Source organism: Ammospiza nelsoni, chromosome 2 (assembly GCF_027579445.1).
Source record: "Ammospiza nelsoni isolate bAmmNel1 chromosome 2, bAmmNel1.pri, whole genome shotgun sequence".
Taxonomy (NCBI): domain Eukaryota; kingdom Metazoa; phylum Chordata; class Aves; order Passeriformes; family Passerellidae; genus Ammospiza; species Ammospiza nelsoni.
In genome coordinates, this window is record NC_080634.1 from 78094016 (window position 1) to 78109849 (window position 15834).

At 36.4% G+C, this 15834-nt stretch overlaps 1 protein-coding gene and 1 long non-coding RNA gene across 2 annotated transcripts in view; one reads left to right on the forward strand and one right to left on the reverse strand.

Moving 5' to 3' along the window:
* Positions 1-15834, forward strand: part of GPC6 (glypican 6) — a 723435-nt gene that overhangs the window by 482626 nt on the left and 224975 nt on the right. The gene's annotated exons all lie outside the window — the stretch shown is intronic.
* On the reverse strand, positions 1367-13993 carry LOC132069657 (uncharacterized). Its single transcript, XR_009417810.1, has 4 exons — positions 13923-13993; positions 5983-6047; positions 4007-4162; positions 1367-3192 (listed from the first exon to the last, which is right to left on the reverse strand). It is a non-coding gene; the product is annotated as an uncharacterized LOC132069657 (long non-coding RNA).

Consider the following 15834-nt stretch of genomic DNA (forward strand, 5'->3'; position numbering starts at 1 on the left):
TGTGCAGGTTCTTCAAAAAATCTGTCAGTTGGGTCCAACAAGTTTTACTACAAGTTATTAAAAATGTCAGGGCCGCACAGATGTGGTATTTGAATGTTAAGATACTCAAATAGGTGATTCTTGTAGTTTGAGGAGGAGGATGAAGCAGTACATGTCTTCAGCAGCTACAGTGACCACCAGAAATGAAATGGTGTTTTATTTATGTGAAATTGGAAGCTGGATGGGGGTTTACTGTGTATGTGTAAAATAAGTTAGTGTTATTGATAGACCTATTTTTGACATCTTTTTGTTGTTCATCTTGTTTCTTTCCATTTTGTGGCAACGCTTGAAAACCAAAATTGGTTTTACTTCATCCATCCTTCATATCAGAGAAATGAAATAGCAAGTACTGACATGTCTGAGACAAGTTTATCTATGTGATATCACTTCTCTTTCATTTTGATCTGAAGCTTTGTTTTCATTCCACACTCATCTTCACCCTCAATGAAGAGACAGACATAATGCCATAGTTCTGATGACTGCATACAGAAAACTAAGTTCTGTCATCAGTTATGCCTCATCTAGCTCCAATGATGAAACACATTTGAAAACATGATTTGTGTTCCATTTTAAAATGTTTTTTCCAAATGTGTTTCATTTCCAGTGTGCTTACCTAAAGACTACATTTTGATGGGTTTTTTGCTTTGATGTTGGTCTGTTTGTGACAGGTGAATGTTAAAGTTGTAGACTATTGTTGAAGTCACTATATATATGTGAAGGAATTGTTATCTATTTCCTCATATCTATGACTATTTCCTTTTTATACCTAGACTCTTTAGGGCTGAATTTTCAAAACAGAACATGTTTGTGTAGCTGCATGTTTGTGTGCATGTGGCAGAGAGCAAGAGACAGAAACTGACCTACTGTGCACTATCTGACTGATGATAAATACTGCTAAATTTCTCATCAGTGAAGGTAATTTCCCTTTAGGACACTAACATTACCACAGTCATAAATATTTTCTGTAGCAACCTTTGCAGAGAATTCAGCGAGAAGAACAGGGGCTTAAGTACCGTTAGGTACCTTAAACAGGCTTAAATTTTGGTATGTGTTCATAGTACATAGATCACAGTATGTGCCTTCAGAGTCAGACTCAAAGGGATGGTTCTTTTCTTTTTTTTTTTTTTTTAATAATGTGGGGAAAATATTTTAATCTTAATAAAATCATCAGGTGTAGTCCCGAAATTTAAATCACATTAATATCAATCAATATCAGTAGGAAAATGCCTTTGCAATAAGTTAAGGTCTTGGGTGGTTTTGGTTTGTTTTTTTGGTTTTGGGGGGGGTTGGGGGGTGAGGGTTCAATAAAGTTCAGCTGCATGCTATATGCCCATGTGAGCACATATCTTTATATTTCAATTTATATCCAAGTTAAGGCAAGTACAATTTTTCCACTCCTGTGCCACAGATCACTTGAATACTAGATGAAAGACAGATGGAAAACCTGGCTTATATTTTAGACAATTTTAGCAGAAAACAGTAGCATTTATTTCCTGCTCTATTAGACAAACACCAGGGAAACACAGTAAATATTTAGGCAAAAAAATTGTTAGCCTTGGTCTTGTTCATATCTAAGCCTTTTGTTTAAATCTAAGTACAAAGCACAGACATTAAATAGATAAAATATTTACAATTATTGTTTTGTCATTAAACCACTCCTCCTGGGATTTTTGCTTGTGGAAGAACTCCTTTTGGCTCTACAGGTACATTTCCCAAGTCACTTAAACTATATTTTACCTTCTAAAGGAGGGCAAAAGAATAGATATGAAAGATATACTTTAGTCAGAGAAGGCAGATTCTTGCAGTGCTTCTGGAATTACTTCAAGAGGTGCATTGTGCTAATTTATTATGGATAGTAGGTTGAGTATGTGCTAGAAACAATGCACTATTTTTCACCTAATGACCATTATTTTTTATTATGCTATTTTTAAAAGATCTGGATTGTATAAATGAAAGAAAAATAATTTTAAGTTTCTATCTAAACATGTATTGCTATTCATTCATTACACAATTAAATTTGTTTTAAACAAGACTGATGGAGCTATATTGGTAATCTATATTTCTGCCTCTTCAGTAATAACCTTTTCCTTGTCAATATTTTCATGAATTGCAGTGCAAATGTTTCCTTGAGCTTTACTTTACATGTTTTGAAACTATCATTGACTTTTTTTCCTAATTTATTCCTTGTCATTTTTAATTTAGAAAATGCTTCAGAAATGTTTGTCTATCACTCTAGAAACACACTGATCAAAATTTTACATTTTTGGACATTATCTATTGCTTCCAGGATTGGCAAGGAGAAGTAGATTTTCTTAACAGTTTACTTTCAAAGGCAGCAAGAGCTTCCACATACAAAGTAAGGGAAAAGGTAAAAAAAAAAATAAAGGTCATCCAGATAAGAACTAGTGCACTAATCATCCTGTAGTCTGTTAGCTCTCTGGAGGACTCCTTGGCAAGGCAGAACTTATTTGTTAAAAATACTTTGAAAAAAATGGAAGCATTCTAATTATTGAAGCCTAATTTCTTCAAGCACCAGGTGTGACAGGCACCATGTGATGAATACCACATCCCATATTTCCAAATGTCATGAGCTCTCATCATACAAAGTTCAAGTAATATCATCTGTGGCTTTAGCTGGTGATAGAAATCCATAAGGGAAATTTTGTAATTGCTACTATCTTGGTGTTTTGATAGCATTGCAAGAATTGCTGTGATAGATAGAGATAGATGATGGATGGATGGATGGATAGATAGATGATAGATAGATAGATAGATAGATAGATAGATAGATAGATGGATGCATGCAAAGCCACACACGTGTGGAGCATGTATCTATTTACATTTTTTTATGCCGATGAATTTTATGTTTGGGGAGATGCATGTTTGCTCTTGGATCATCTCCCTTAACCAGATGGTATCGTTGTGATTGTTGTGACACTTCATTGTTGCTGCCGGCTGATGACTCACCGAAGGAAAATCCCAGCACACCCAGTAGGAGAAAATAAGGCTGCTTGGTGTTCTTTGCTACATCTAATTTTCTAACAGAATTTCGACAGATGTGACAATTTTGCTGAAATGTTGTCAAAATAATAGCAACAAGTTGACAAATCAAATCTGGCTCATGTTCAGTCCCCTGGTATTATACTGGTTCATCTGCAATAACAAGGGAATTTATATCAGTGTCATCCTTGACAACTTGATCATTTTAGATGGCACATTATCAATTTTTCATCCTTCTCTATGCCTTGCATTTTTATTTTTTTTATTTTTGCTGTATGCTACTCTCTCTGGTATTTTTTGCAAATAATTATTACTAAGCAATTCCTGATCCCCAACTGGAAGTAAATAAATACAATAAACAAATCTTAAGCTTAGGAACTTCAAATCTAACATTGAAATGTGAAGGAAACTAAGCTTTAGGAGAGAATTTTCCTATGTTGTGCTGTTAACAAAAGTAAAACTGGGAACAGTAAGACTAAATATACCCAACACATGTACTATTCCACATTTGAAAAATGCCAAGGAGAGATCTATAGGAATGTGGTCTGGTTATGGCATCTAAAGAAATACAGTAAATAGGCTTTGTGAGAGAAACTGTTTTGCTCACTCCACTAATTATTTCTATGTAAAGGTATTTTTGTGTCTCAATTATAAGAATTTTTTTTGTGAAACTTTGTCCTCTTTTCCCCTAACGGAACTGATTTTAGCAAAGATTTTGCTGAAAATCTTTAACAAGGTAAGGCACAGAAACCAAAAGGAAGGATGACTTCTTTGAAGAATAACTGTAACTTTGAAGAATAATGCAAATTCCTACTGTGTCTGAATTGGAACTCAGAGGCACCAAAATTTCACTGTCCACTGCCTGAAAAAGAGATTTACAATACATTTGCTGCTTCTTAGCTTTTTAGCTGTTCTATTTTATAAGGAAGATTAAAAAGTCATTAGGCAGATGCAAAAACACCCTTACTTCATAAAAGTGGTGGTCATGTGGGATTTGAACTTTAGCCTTTCAGCTCTGAAACTGCTCTTCAGTTTCTTCCAATCTCAGCTACTCTGTGTTGTGTTGTACAACTGCTGAATTCTCCAGGTCTTTTTCAGGGTGAAATCAGGAGTCATCAATGCTCTGTATGAATGTGCAAATTCACAACAGCATCTTTAAATGACTGGAAGTCAATCAAAATCACCCACATAAAGTACTACTAATTAATCAGTAAGGCATTCCAAAGTATGAAGTGAGATCCAAATATTGGAAATAGAACAGAGCTTTTCTTTCTTTTTTTTTTCTCCACCTATGTATTAAGATTTCAGGGTAGTGGGTAAAATAATCCAAACATCAGCCTGACCCCTGAAGTGTTGCTTGAATTCCTTGCCCAATGCAATTTACTTTTGAAAAGAGACCCCTGTATTTACAATCTCTTTTTTTTTGTTATTATTTATTTAGTAAAGTCAGTAAGTATTTCTATGTATCCATTCCAGTAAACTATAACAATTCTGCTGTCCATCCAGGTCTCAGTGCAAAAGCATCAAGACCAGAAGTTACACTGGAGGTACATTTGTTGTCACATTCTACAGTCAGGTTAAGGGCTGAATAGCCATTTCTATTTCACAACCATACCAGTAGCCTGTTCTTCAAGGTAATTTGACTGATACAGCTTTTTGCAGCCATGAAAACTGAATGCAAGCTTTTAGAGAACCCAAAAAAATGATGTTGACAAATTTGACTGAGGCAAAAAGTAGGCAAAAAGTTAGTGGATTTTAATGCCAGTATTCTGCAGTCAGATGATGTAAGGGAATCTGAAAAAAAAAATTGTAGGTGTGTAGAGAAACTGACATTAGGAGCAAAAATGAGTATGAACTTGTTTAATATGTGGTATAATTTCTGTAAACAAATAAAAAAGCTAGTCCTCTCAGCTGACAATTTATCACTACGTAAAATAACCATTTTATACATAAAATGTAAATGGACATTTAAAGTGTATCTGGTACTTGCTTTTCTACAGCACAGGGGATACATCAAAAATATCCTTTACAGTGGTCTGGTGTCTCTAAATATATCTTTAAATTACAGTGTACTATTTTCTGTACAACAGCTTCTGATCAACTGAAGTAAATGTGATCATGACTAGATCATGTGATGGCAGTCAGTTAGGAGGCAGCATACTAACAAAATTCAGAGGGGAAAGAAAAGATTAAATTAAAAAAGATTATTCTGAAATACTTATTGTCACCCAAAAAAAGGGTCTTAACTCTTAACATATACAATATCCTTCCCTCTTTTTATGGTATTAATTAGAAAATGAATTTGAAACATGTCAGACATACTGATTAAAATGTTTGAAATTAAATATTATTATATTTTTTAAATGCATAAGAACAGGTTTGGGTTAAAATTAGTCTTGAATTTCAGTCAGATTAGACTTTATCACAGTCTCATATGGCACTGTGTGCAACATTATTATGACAGTCTCTAAGAACTTCCAAAAGCCAAAGGAAGGGCAGGCTCAGCACTGGAGTTTCATGTTCCAGTGTTGTTGCTCACAGTTTGTGCTGTGTTTCACCACTAGCTCTGTGGACAATCCAGCAATAGCCTGGTGCATTTGGGCATTGAATAAAATTTTCAAAAGTGTTCCACTGACTTGAAGCCTAATCTCTGAAAATTGGGTGGGTTTTAGATTCCCAAATGACTTTAATTTAGAATCTTCTGAATGGTTTTGTAGCATTATTCATTGGATATTTTCAAACCTTTTTTCCCTTTTTTATTTCTTGTGCATCACCCTCTTGGTCTGTGTAGACAAACATCACAGACAGGCCATTAATAGCAATTTAATAACAATTGTAGTGTGGGTGAAGCCTTGCAGGAGCTCAAGGACTAGAACTACAGTTTTGTAGCATTTTGAAAGCTTTAACCAGTATCAGAAACAGAGAAAGATTTATGTGACTCACTGTGACTCACAGAACCTGCTGTTCTGGTCTCATGAAGCACGGAGAAAAGTCTGTGGTTTTTTCATCTATGATAAAATAAATATTTTTAACATCATTATTTTAAAATCTGCAGGAAATCATCAGGCTTCATTTATAAATTTTCTTTCGTTATTCTCTTCAGCAGAAAAGAACAGTTGTTGACTACATTTATAGCTTTTGACTTTTTTTAACTTTGTAATCTTGTATCTTCGTCATGATCATAGCCATTTAATTGCAAGGCAATGCAAATATGGCAGGAGATAATAGAAAAATAAAGAGTTAAGGCAAACATCATGCTTGGTCTCTTCAATTTCATTTATGTTGGAAGGGAAATCTTCATAACAGAGGTGGTGGTCTGAGACCAGCTGAGGACGCTTTTCCCCCACATGGCAGAGCTGGGAGGAGGAAAGTGACTGGATCATGACCTCTCCTCCTCGGGGTGCTGACTGTGTGAAATTAGAAGTCTCCCCTTGTTGGTTAATCCTTGAAGTAACTGTCATTGCTAAGAACAAAGTGAAACAGGTCAAAGCATTGGTGACATGGAGGGGAGAACTTTCACTGACTCCTGATTGACCTCTGGGCCTCACCACAGACGGAGGCTCAAGGATTTCCATCTTTTGCTGTGCCTATAACACAAGTTTGCTTTGTAAAGATAACATTTCCCTTAATGGATGCAGCAAAGGGACATATTTGCCAATGCCAGGGGCAGTGAACTTATCTGCCTTTTTCTAGTTCTTTACTAATATGTATTTATGTAGTCAGGGCAGGCAAATCTTTTGAGACTTGCAGACTCATTTGAAGGATAACCATGTCAGCAGCATCATTGCATCTCAAATTTGAAAATTTGGAAGAAATGCAGATAGAAATGTGTTAAAAGCAAATATGCAAAATGCGGTTTTGCATTGACTGAGAACCTGAAATAAAATAAGACTTTAACACAGAATGTTAGTTTTTACAGTTATTACTATTTTTGCTGCACATGAGATATGCCAGACTTCACTGTCCTCATGATTACAATTCCTGGTCCTGTAAAACAGTGAAACATATTTCAGCTGTTACTCAGTAAAAAAATGAAATAAATGAAGTAAAAATAAGTAGGCAGAAGTGTAACAGTAGGGGACATAAAGGAAACAAGGATTCATCGAAATACAGATTAGTCTGTATTTTTTTAAAAGCTTTAACTTCATATTGGAAGTCTTAAAAAAAAGCAGGAAGTCCTAAAAAAAGCATGACTTATTTAAAAATAGCTGCCTTGGTGGCTCAATATTTCTGTGCAAAAGCTCACTCATAAAGCAGAATATCTAAAAAGAGGGGCATCCCAGTTCTACACTTCTTGCATTGGAGGTGTGTGTAAATATGGTGCAGAGAGCTTCCTTGGTGTTTGTCCTCAAGTGGGAATGTAAGTGCTTACCATGGGAGGGCTGCATGATCTGTTTCTTCTGGTTTGGTGTCACCTGAAGCTGTCTGGTACACTTATAACAAAAGGTTATTTAGCTGAGCTGACAGCATTATGCTCTAAGTTCCGGAGTTTATCTTCTAGCTGAAGAGTCCCTGTGGTCAATGGCAAGCTGAATATGAGTCAGCAGTGCCCTGGTAGCCAGGAGGGCCTGAAAAAATCCTGGTATATCTCACCAGAATGATTTCACTAAAGCCATGAACCTTTCCATGCTATCCAGAACATGCTGTGGGTTTCAATGGGTTTCAAACATCATCTTTCTCCTCTTCTGTTATTTCTTTTGCTGCCAAAATGTATTTACTTTTCAGCTGTGTATTAAGGTGACTTGTGTTTAATCTTAAACTGTAATAAAAGCATACGAGAAATTTGTCAGGATGGGACATCAGGTAGAGTTGAGCATGCCAATATTCTTATTTGTTTAAATCTACATGTGCCTGGAAAGAGCAAGAGCTATCATTTTAAGTCAATAATGACCTTGTTTGAGTGATCTTGAAGGCAAACCTGGTGCGTTTCTGAAAGCACCATTTCCATCTCTCTGCCTCTTCTTTTTTTTTTTTTTTTCCTTTTCTTTCTATTTTTTAATTGACATCTCACAGCAAAAAGTGACTGAGGACTGCTCAGAAACTTCCCAGTGCAAGATATCCATAAAATCCAGACAGCTGCAGGTGACACCAAATCAGAGGGAACAGCTCATGCAGCACTTGCCTGGTAGCACCTGTGCTCCCTCAAGAGAACAAACACCAGTATTTCCCCGAAACCCCCAGGAAAGGTGCATGATGTGAAACCACGCGCCGCTGGCAATCGCCTGCTGGTGCCCAGAGTCAGGACCTGCCACAGATATTCCCCTTTTGCCCTCCCACTGCACGAGCACCACTGTGGGGATGAGTTCTGGCTACGAGGAGCTGCCTCAGGCAGCCCAAACCTGCTCCCTACAGCCAGGGCTGCCCTCCTGGGTGTCAGGTTTTGCAAAGATGCAGCTGTTTCCCTTTCCATGCTTGAGCTCGGTCCAGCAGGTAGAGCTAAGCTCCTTGATTTAAGTGTGCGGTGTTGCAAAATTCCCCTCTCTTCTTGGAGGTCATTAGGGGGATAGAATATAAGAAAATAAAGATAGAGTAGAATGTAATCTTACCCCTAAGGAGTTGCAGCTGGGCCAATTATCAAAGATTAGGAGCAGGCCTGACTTTACCAGGCCACAGCTGTAACCAATGAGAAGCAGAGTGCTATAAAAGAGTGGGGTGGCTGGCTGAGGAGGGACCTGGAGTCAGTTGGCTCTTTGGTGAAGAAGAAAGAGTCAGTGTTCTGAGGAGATTCCCACAAGAAAACACCAAGAATGTATGAAACTTTTGTGCTAAGGAGACAACAGTATGGACTCCCTGTGATAAGATGACAACAGGGATCAGGCCATTCAGGTGGTTTGCAAAGGTCTAGAAATGCCCTTTTTTCCCTTGCAATTTTTTTGGGGAGGTTATAAACTCAGGAAGTAGACTAAGGAAGTTGATTATGATAAAACATTGTTTCAGTGAGACTGACTGCACAAATAGGCTCAGAATAAGGAAGCCAGGATGTGGCCATCTGGTGTTATGGCTGGTGAAACGTGCTCATGCTGTTGGAGAGGTGTAAACAGCTTGAACAAGTGTCATGTTTTGAAAGTAGCATTTCAAAAGGTTTGTAAAGTGGAGGGAACAAATTTGGATTTCATTTGACATTAATATAGAGGTAACAAAGATCTGGAAAAAGAATAAGCTGCATACTCCCGGATAAAAGTTCTGACCTTTCACATCTGGAACCTCTTTAAAGGGGACACAGTCTGCTGTCACACAAAGTTAGGTAAGACAGTGGACAAAAATGCTTTGAAAGTTTTTCATCAAATGCCTCATCCATATACAAGTAATATGCTATGTGAGACAGTGTCACCTGACCTTGTTATATCTTATTCATTCCTAATTAGAAATGAGGCATCCAGATGTGAAAGGTCATTATACTAGTTTCTATGGCACCTATCATGGCATATTTCTGTCACCTAGATTTTTATTAGTAGTGCACTGAACAAGCCCAGAACTTTCTGCCATATGTTTATTGCCATGTTCAAGGACCCGCAGGTAAAAAGAATATTTTGTCTACCCAGATGGTTATTGCTACATTTGGTTTTAAACTTCCACAGCATCTCATAGTGCTAATTGGTTCACACTCTGATGCCAGCTTACAGAGATGTTAATTTTGGTAATAACACCATTGACAGCAATTCCTCTGCAAGAAACATCTCTTTAAGGAATAAAAGAAAAAAAAATAGGGAATTTCCCAGCCAAAAGCAAAGCTTTTTTTTTTTTAATACTGATTCATAGGAAGTGTATTTTAAGTGTACCCTCATTTAAGACTATGAATTTTAGGGTTTGGCTTTTCCTTTTTACTCCCCTTTGTAGCTTTATGAAAAGTCATTTTATCCATGCTTATTGAAGTGCTCAAAAGACATAAAGAAATAAAATTACTAAATGACTACTTTTTAAAAAGTCTTTGTCTTTATACAAGAGCATTTACTTTTTTTTAAAAAACTTTCATTTTGTATTTCAGCATATATGGAATGTCTGGCAGTCATTAATTTTTTTTTGTTTTCAGTTATGGAAGGTGACTTCTGATATCCCACTTAGCCTGAAGAGCTTCTTATTTGGCAACTAATACTATTAAAATCAATTGCACCCCTTGCTAAAAAAGGCACCATTCCACCTGCATCCTGGGTAACAGAATCTGGCTCAGAACTGATATTGTCAAAATTGATTGATTTTTCTTTTGTCTCAAACCCACTTGAACACCAAAAAAAAAAAAAAAAAAAAAAAAAGGCTTTTCAAAGTTGAGCATCAATACACATTAGCAGGTCAGCAGATTACTTATCCAATGTTAATATTTAGGGTGTTTTATTATGTTCTCCCTTTTCCTCAAAGGAAAGATAGACTCTGTTTTCTGCAGGATTAGCATATATCCATCTATTTTTTTTTCCAAAGTAACATAATATGATTGGTGACCAAATTTTCAGGTAATTTTCAAATACGTCTGCTTCATTTTCTCAGGGTTTCAGTGTGCAATAAAATTATGGTGCATATCAATCCTTATTACAGTACAGCAGAGAGCTTTGGCTCAGACATCCAGGCTCTTGCTGTGATAAAGCTTATATGTTACATGAATCATGTATGGCAACAAAAGCCTAAATGAGACTGAAACACATTTCATTCAGACAGAATGTTCACAGTGTCTACCCCAGTAGTTTAGCAAGTCCACTGCTGAGTAGTATAAATGACAACATTGCCCTTTTTGCAGCTCAGTCAAATCCAAACAGACTTTCCCAAAGATAGCCACAGATATTTTTCGAATCTCTTCCAGATTTCAGATACCATATGCAAGCAGTAGAAGTATATAAAAGACTGCTTTTGAGGGTCTTTAAATCCCAAAATATGTTTACAGTGCCAAGGGTTGTCTAACCTCAACAGGAAGTCATTTCACTGAATCAGTGATAGGGATGTCATCAACAGATATTTGTGATATTAAGAGTCAAAAAATGTATCAAAGAAAAATTTCTTCTAGATTTTTCTTTCCAAACCAACATACAGCACAATAAGTTGAGAGCACTTGATGGGTATGTAATTCAATGAACCCATATACATGAAAACCAAGGGGAAAAGGTGATAAAAATCTTAAGGTTATAATTTAAAAATAAAACCAGATGTGATGATAAGGCAGTAACTCTCCAGCATTGGAAATGTCACACAAGCTTAGCTTGATGACTGTTATATGGAAAATCACCAATTTATTACCCATATGAATTGAAATTTCAAAATATAAAAACTTCAGCATATATTGTGTTGTTAGCTACAAGAGGTGCTAAGTTGTAGGTGAAACCTTGTGGTTTTTCAGTATTTGCTGTCTTCAGGACTGCCTTTCAAGAGAAACTGAACATTGAACATAAATTTTACTTACCACAGATAAAGTTTGATCTGAATGGGTGATTTAACTGAACAGAAGTTTTATTAGCTCTTCAAATAATGAAAATTTTCATTAACATTATGCTATGTAGATAGTCTGAGAGAAATCACATTTTACTACAAACGTGAAAAGTAGTTATTTCTCTGAGCACACACCATTTGCATTAGTGTAATTTCCAAATTTGAGAATTTTTCAAATTTCTTGGTGTTTATTTTAAACTACTCGTATATTTTTCAAAAAACCTGTTTAAGAAATCTCTCAGATGTCTGAAGAACTCCTGTACAAATCTTGAGTTATTGACTACAGCAGCTTCAGGGGTTTTTTTCAAATTTATTTTCAAACATCGGTTGGGTTTTCTAAGGACATCAGAACGTTGATCATTCTGACTGAAGTTTTCTTTTGCATTTCCTATTTCCCTTGGTCTTAGGGAGAAAAAAAAAACATAAAAGGAAACGTGGCTTGAATTTTTACATTACACAGTGGCGCCATAAGTATCGCAATTTGTGGAGACTGACACAGTACTTCTGAGTAGCCAATGGGTTATCATCACAGGTCAATTTTTTTGTGGGTAGGATGTGGGTCAGAAGGTTATCATTAAATATTAAAAATGTAAAGGAGAGAGGAATTACTGTCTCATTTATTTGCTTGGAGATTGTGAAACAAATTATGAAGGAAAAAAAAGGCTTTTTTTTTTTTGCTGTTAGTAAGTGCATCATCTATATAACCGGTATTTTCTGTGTTGTGGGATCAGTTTGGTCTAAGACCAGACGCACACGACAGAATGAAGTCAGAATTTTTTTTTCAAGATATATGGCAGCCTGGATTCACTTAAAAAGGAAAATTTTAGTTCGCCTTCTCTTCTAGCTCCATTCATCGTCACTTAAAAGAATGTTCTGTTAGTATTGGATCTGGAACACAGTCAAAATACTGGATTTAGAGGTAAACAGGAGTGCTAGATCTCCATGTCAGCAAATATGTGACTTGAGCCAGGAGAAAATATTTGCTTTAAAACAAGTTTAGCAGCCTCTAAATTATCATGTTTTGTATAAAACGTACACGTATATGTTTTTTTCTCCCACATTTGAAAGCTGAGACTTAAGAAATAACTTGCTGGCTTTCTTATCACACCTCCTCAGCAGCATTATAACAATCAGGGCGAGACTGGTTATGTCAAATGGCACAAGGCTCACCATCAGCTAATTTTGCAAAGTTTGTTAGGCTGTATATGGAGACCATTTCCAGAAACTGGCACTGTAAATTTCACTCCTTCCTTTTTTAGGCTCCTTGCTATTAGAAAATAATTATTTTGCTTGGGTTTTCCATGAAGAGTGAGCAGTTCTTAATTCCCTATAAAAATGGGAAGCTGTAGAGCATGTGCAAGACTATCTGACTCAGTCTAGATGAATTAATTTGTTTCCATATATTCTGCTTTGAGATTCTTGAAGTAACTCTTGTAAAGCTCATTCCAGAAATTGTATATAATGCCATTTTTGTGGTATTTTTCCAGAAACAAGCTCTACCGTGGTAGAAATGCTAAAACTAAAGGCAATTAAAATCCTTTCAGTCTTCCATAAATGGGACCAGTACTACAAAATATTTGGTGGAGGTGAACAAGAAGGCATTTAATGTTGAGAAATATATCAGTGTGTCTGGGCTTTTCATGATTAATCATTGTTAAGTTGTGTTATACATGATCATATTTTAAGTCCAGCTCAAAAGTGAGACTGCTTTCCTATCTTGCTCCATTACTCCATAACACTTTTAGGTTTGTCAGCTAACCTAAAAGTGCTGGTTTAGTGTTTCTAAATCACTTCCCATCAAATCCCTACCAGCCTGAAACAAAAAATTGATTGAATACATTATAGGAAATTTAGTATGTTCAACAGGTCTGCAGCTGCTCTCTTTGAAAACATTAGCTTATGACATAATGCACCTCCTTTCACTCAAGATTTAGCCAAGTTCTGGTTAAAGGTGGTGTCAGGTGGCATAACTGCAGGTATAGGATATTGGATAGCCACTGATATCACCTGAGGTGGCATAATTGCAGGTATAGGATTTTGGAGTCTGGCAAACAGATGAGAAAAGAGAATACAGAAATTGTTACAGGAGTGGAAGGGGAACATATCTTGTAAAATCTTGGCAAATATTTTATCTCATTTTCTTTTCTGGTTGCAAACCGTGCAGTAGTTACAGCAGCCATAGTTTTTTGTCCAGGTTTAATGCTGAGAGGTAAGATGGGGTGGGAAGGAAGGGTTTCTCTCCTCTCATTTCACAAATGATATTTCATCTCTCTTTGTAAATAAAATTACCAAGTATTTCAGATCATTTTAGAAGTAGATCAATGGAATTGATTGGCATTTGTTTCATTAGCTCTTGATTATCATTACTAATTGGAAGTCAGGTAAAGAAATCACATTTTAGTGGCAATCACTCATGTTGTCATCATATTGCAGGGGTTCCATACTGTTATCTCCTTATCACAAAAGTTTCATACCTTCTTGCTGTTTTCTCATGGGTAGCTCTCACAAGCACTGACTCTTTCCTTCTTCTCACAGCAACCAACTGACTCCAGGTCCCTCCTCAGCCAGCCACCCCACTCTTTTATAGCACTCTTCCTCTCACTGGTTACAGCTGTGGCCTGGTAAAGTCAGGCCTGCTCCTAATCTTTGATAATTGGCCCAGCTGCAACTCCTTAGGGGTAAGATTACTTTCTACACTATCTTTATTTTCTTATATTCTATCCCGCTACACACTCACACTAGTTTATGTTTGATTGAAAGATGTATTTGATGAAATTTATCTACTGATTCACAAAAATTTACCAGTGTAGGTTCATTTTTCTCTGTTCCTAAGTACAATAACTTTATTACCCTGTTGGAAGTTGGAAATGCTTGAGGAAGCAAGGAACAGGCCCATTTTTAACCATGGACCAGAACTTCCAGTTGTTCATCTTCACAGAGTAGAAACAGTGTGACTGGCTAAAGTTAGAAGGGTTAAATATACAAAGAAATACCATATGGTTAATGTTCAGCAGTTTTCCCATGGTATACCCTTCTCCTTTTTGCATTTGAAACTGTATGTCACTATCCATTGTTTAATGGATTTGTCTCCTATCCCCAGAATTTGAAATGTTGAACTTTTGAGCTGATGCACAGCAAACTTGAAGGTTTGCAGTATTTATCTAACACTTGGTAATTTCTTTGAGTTTCATTTCAAATATTTGACAAGTACTTCTGTACAATGGTAGATGCTGTGGAACTGGGGCCAAGACTTTAAGGAATAACTACCTTTGACACACTTTATGGGTTATTATTCCTAGTTATATTCCTATCCCATCAGTTTTGATTTAGGACTTCATTAAATATTAAACTGAATGAATTTGCTTTTAAGTTTCTACCCAGTTTAAGTAATAACTGGACCTCATTTTTCTTTCTGTGTTTAAAGTAGCTGATATACATTTGTATATGCAAATAAATGTCTTTGCAAATGAATGTTTTCTGAAATCCTATGAGCAAGTATTAAAACAGGCATTAGGATCCTAAAGAGGCTGTGGCAATCTTAATTAGTTTTATGGACTGAATCCAATTATTCTTTATTGGAAACCATGCTGCGTAATTCCAGTGCTTGCTCTTGGTAAAGAATTTACTTCAACTATTAAAAAAAAAGTAAGTACTTGCAAGAGGTTATCAAAATATTCGTTCTACAACTGGAGACCTGCTTGCATGAATGTGATGTCTGTCATTTTGACAGAATGCCAGGGACCTCCAGGACTGAAAACCATGAGCTGTCACAGTTTGAGAGGAAGAGCCAGGGTTATAACACTGGGGACAGTCATGCCCTGTATGTCATGCAGACCAACCTGCCGTGGAAGTGCACACTCTGCAGTGGGTCACCTTTTTTGGCTACTCAAGAAGTGTTTTCTCAGCATTTAGGACCTACTGCTCATGTAATTCCAGATGATACCTCTGTCAAGAGGCCTCCTGATGGCCAGCACTGGGGGCTGAGGCATCAGGAGATCTCCAAAATTGGTAGCACAAGTCACTCACTGCTCTTGGGTGTAAAACATGCCGAGGGTAGGAAGGGGTGAGGTTTGTATGAACTCCTGCCATCTATTGTGTAGCAAAACCAGTGGTTTATATTGAAGTTTTCAGTTGTAATGAAGAAGGTATGATTGCCTGCAATTTAGCAGAGACCTGATCAGCTTTGTTGTCCCTGAGTAGTGAGAATACAATCTTTTGCTATTCAAATACTAATTTAAAAAAGTTTTCCACTGATTCTAGTGATAATAAATTCACTATATCTCTTTTCTTTATGAGGCTGAATGTCTTAACATTTAATTACTGTTAACAAGACCTTTATGGGAAGAATAGAAAATTTCATGCACTGTAATAGCATTAGCATATTAA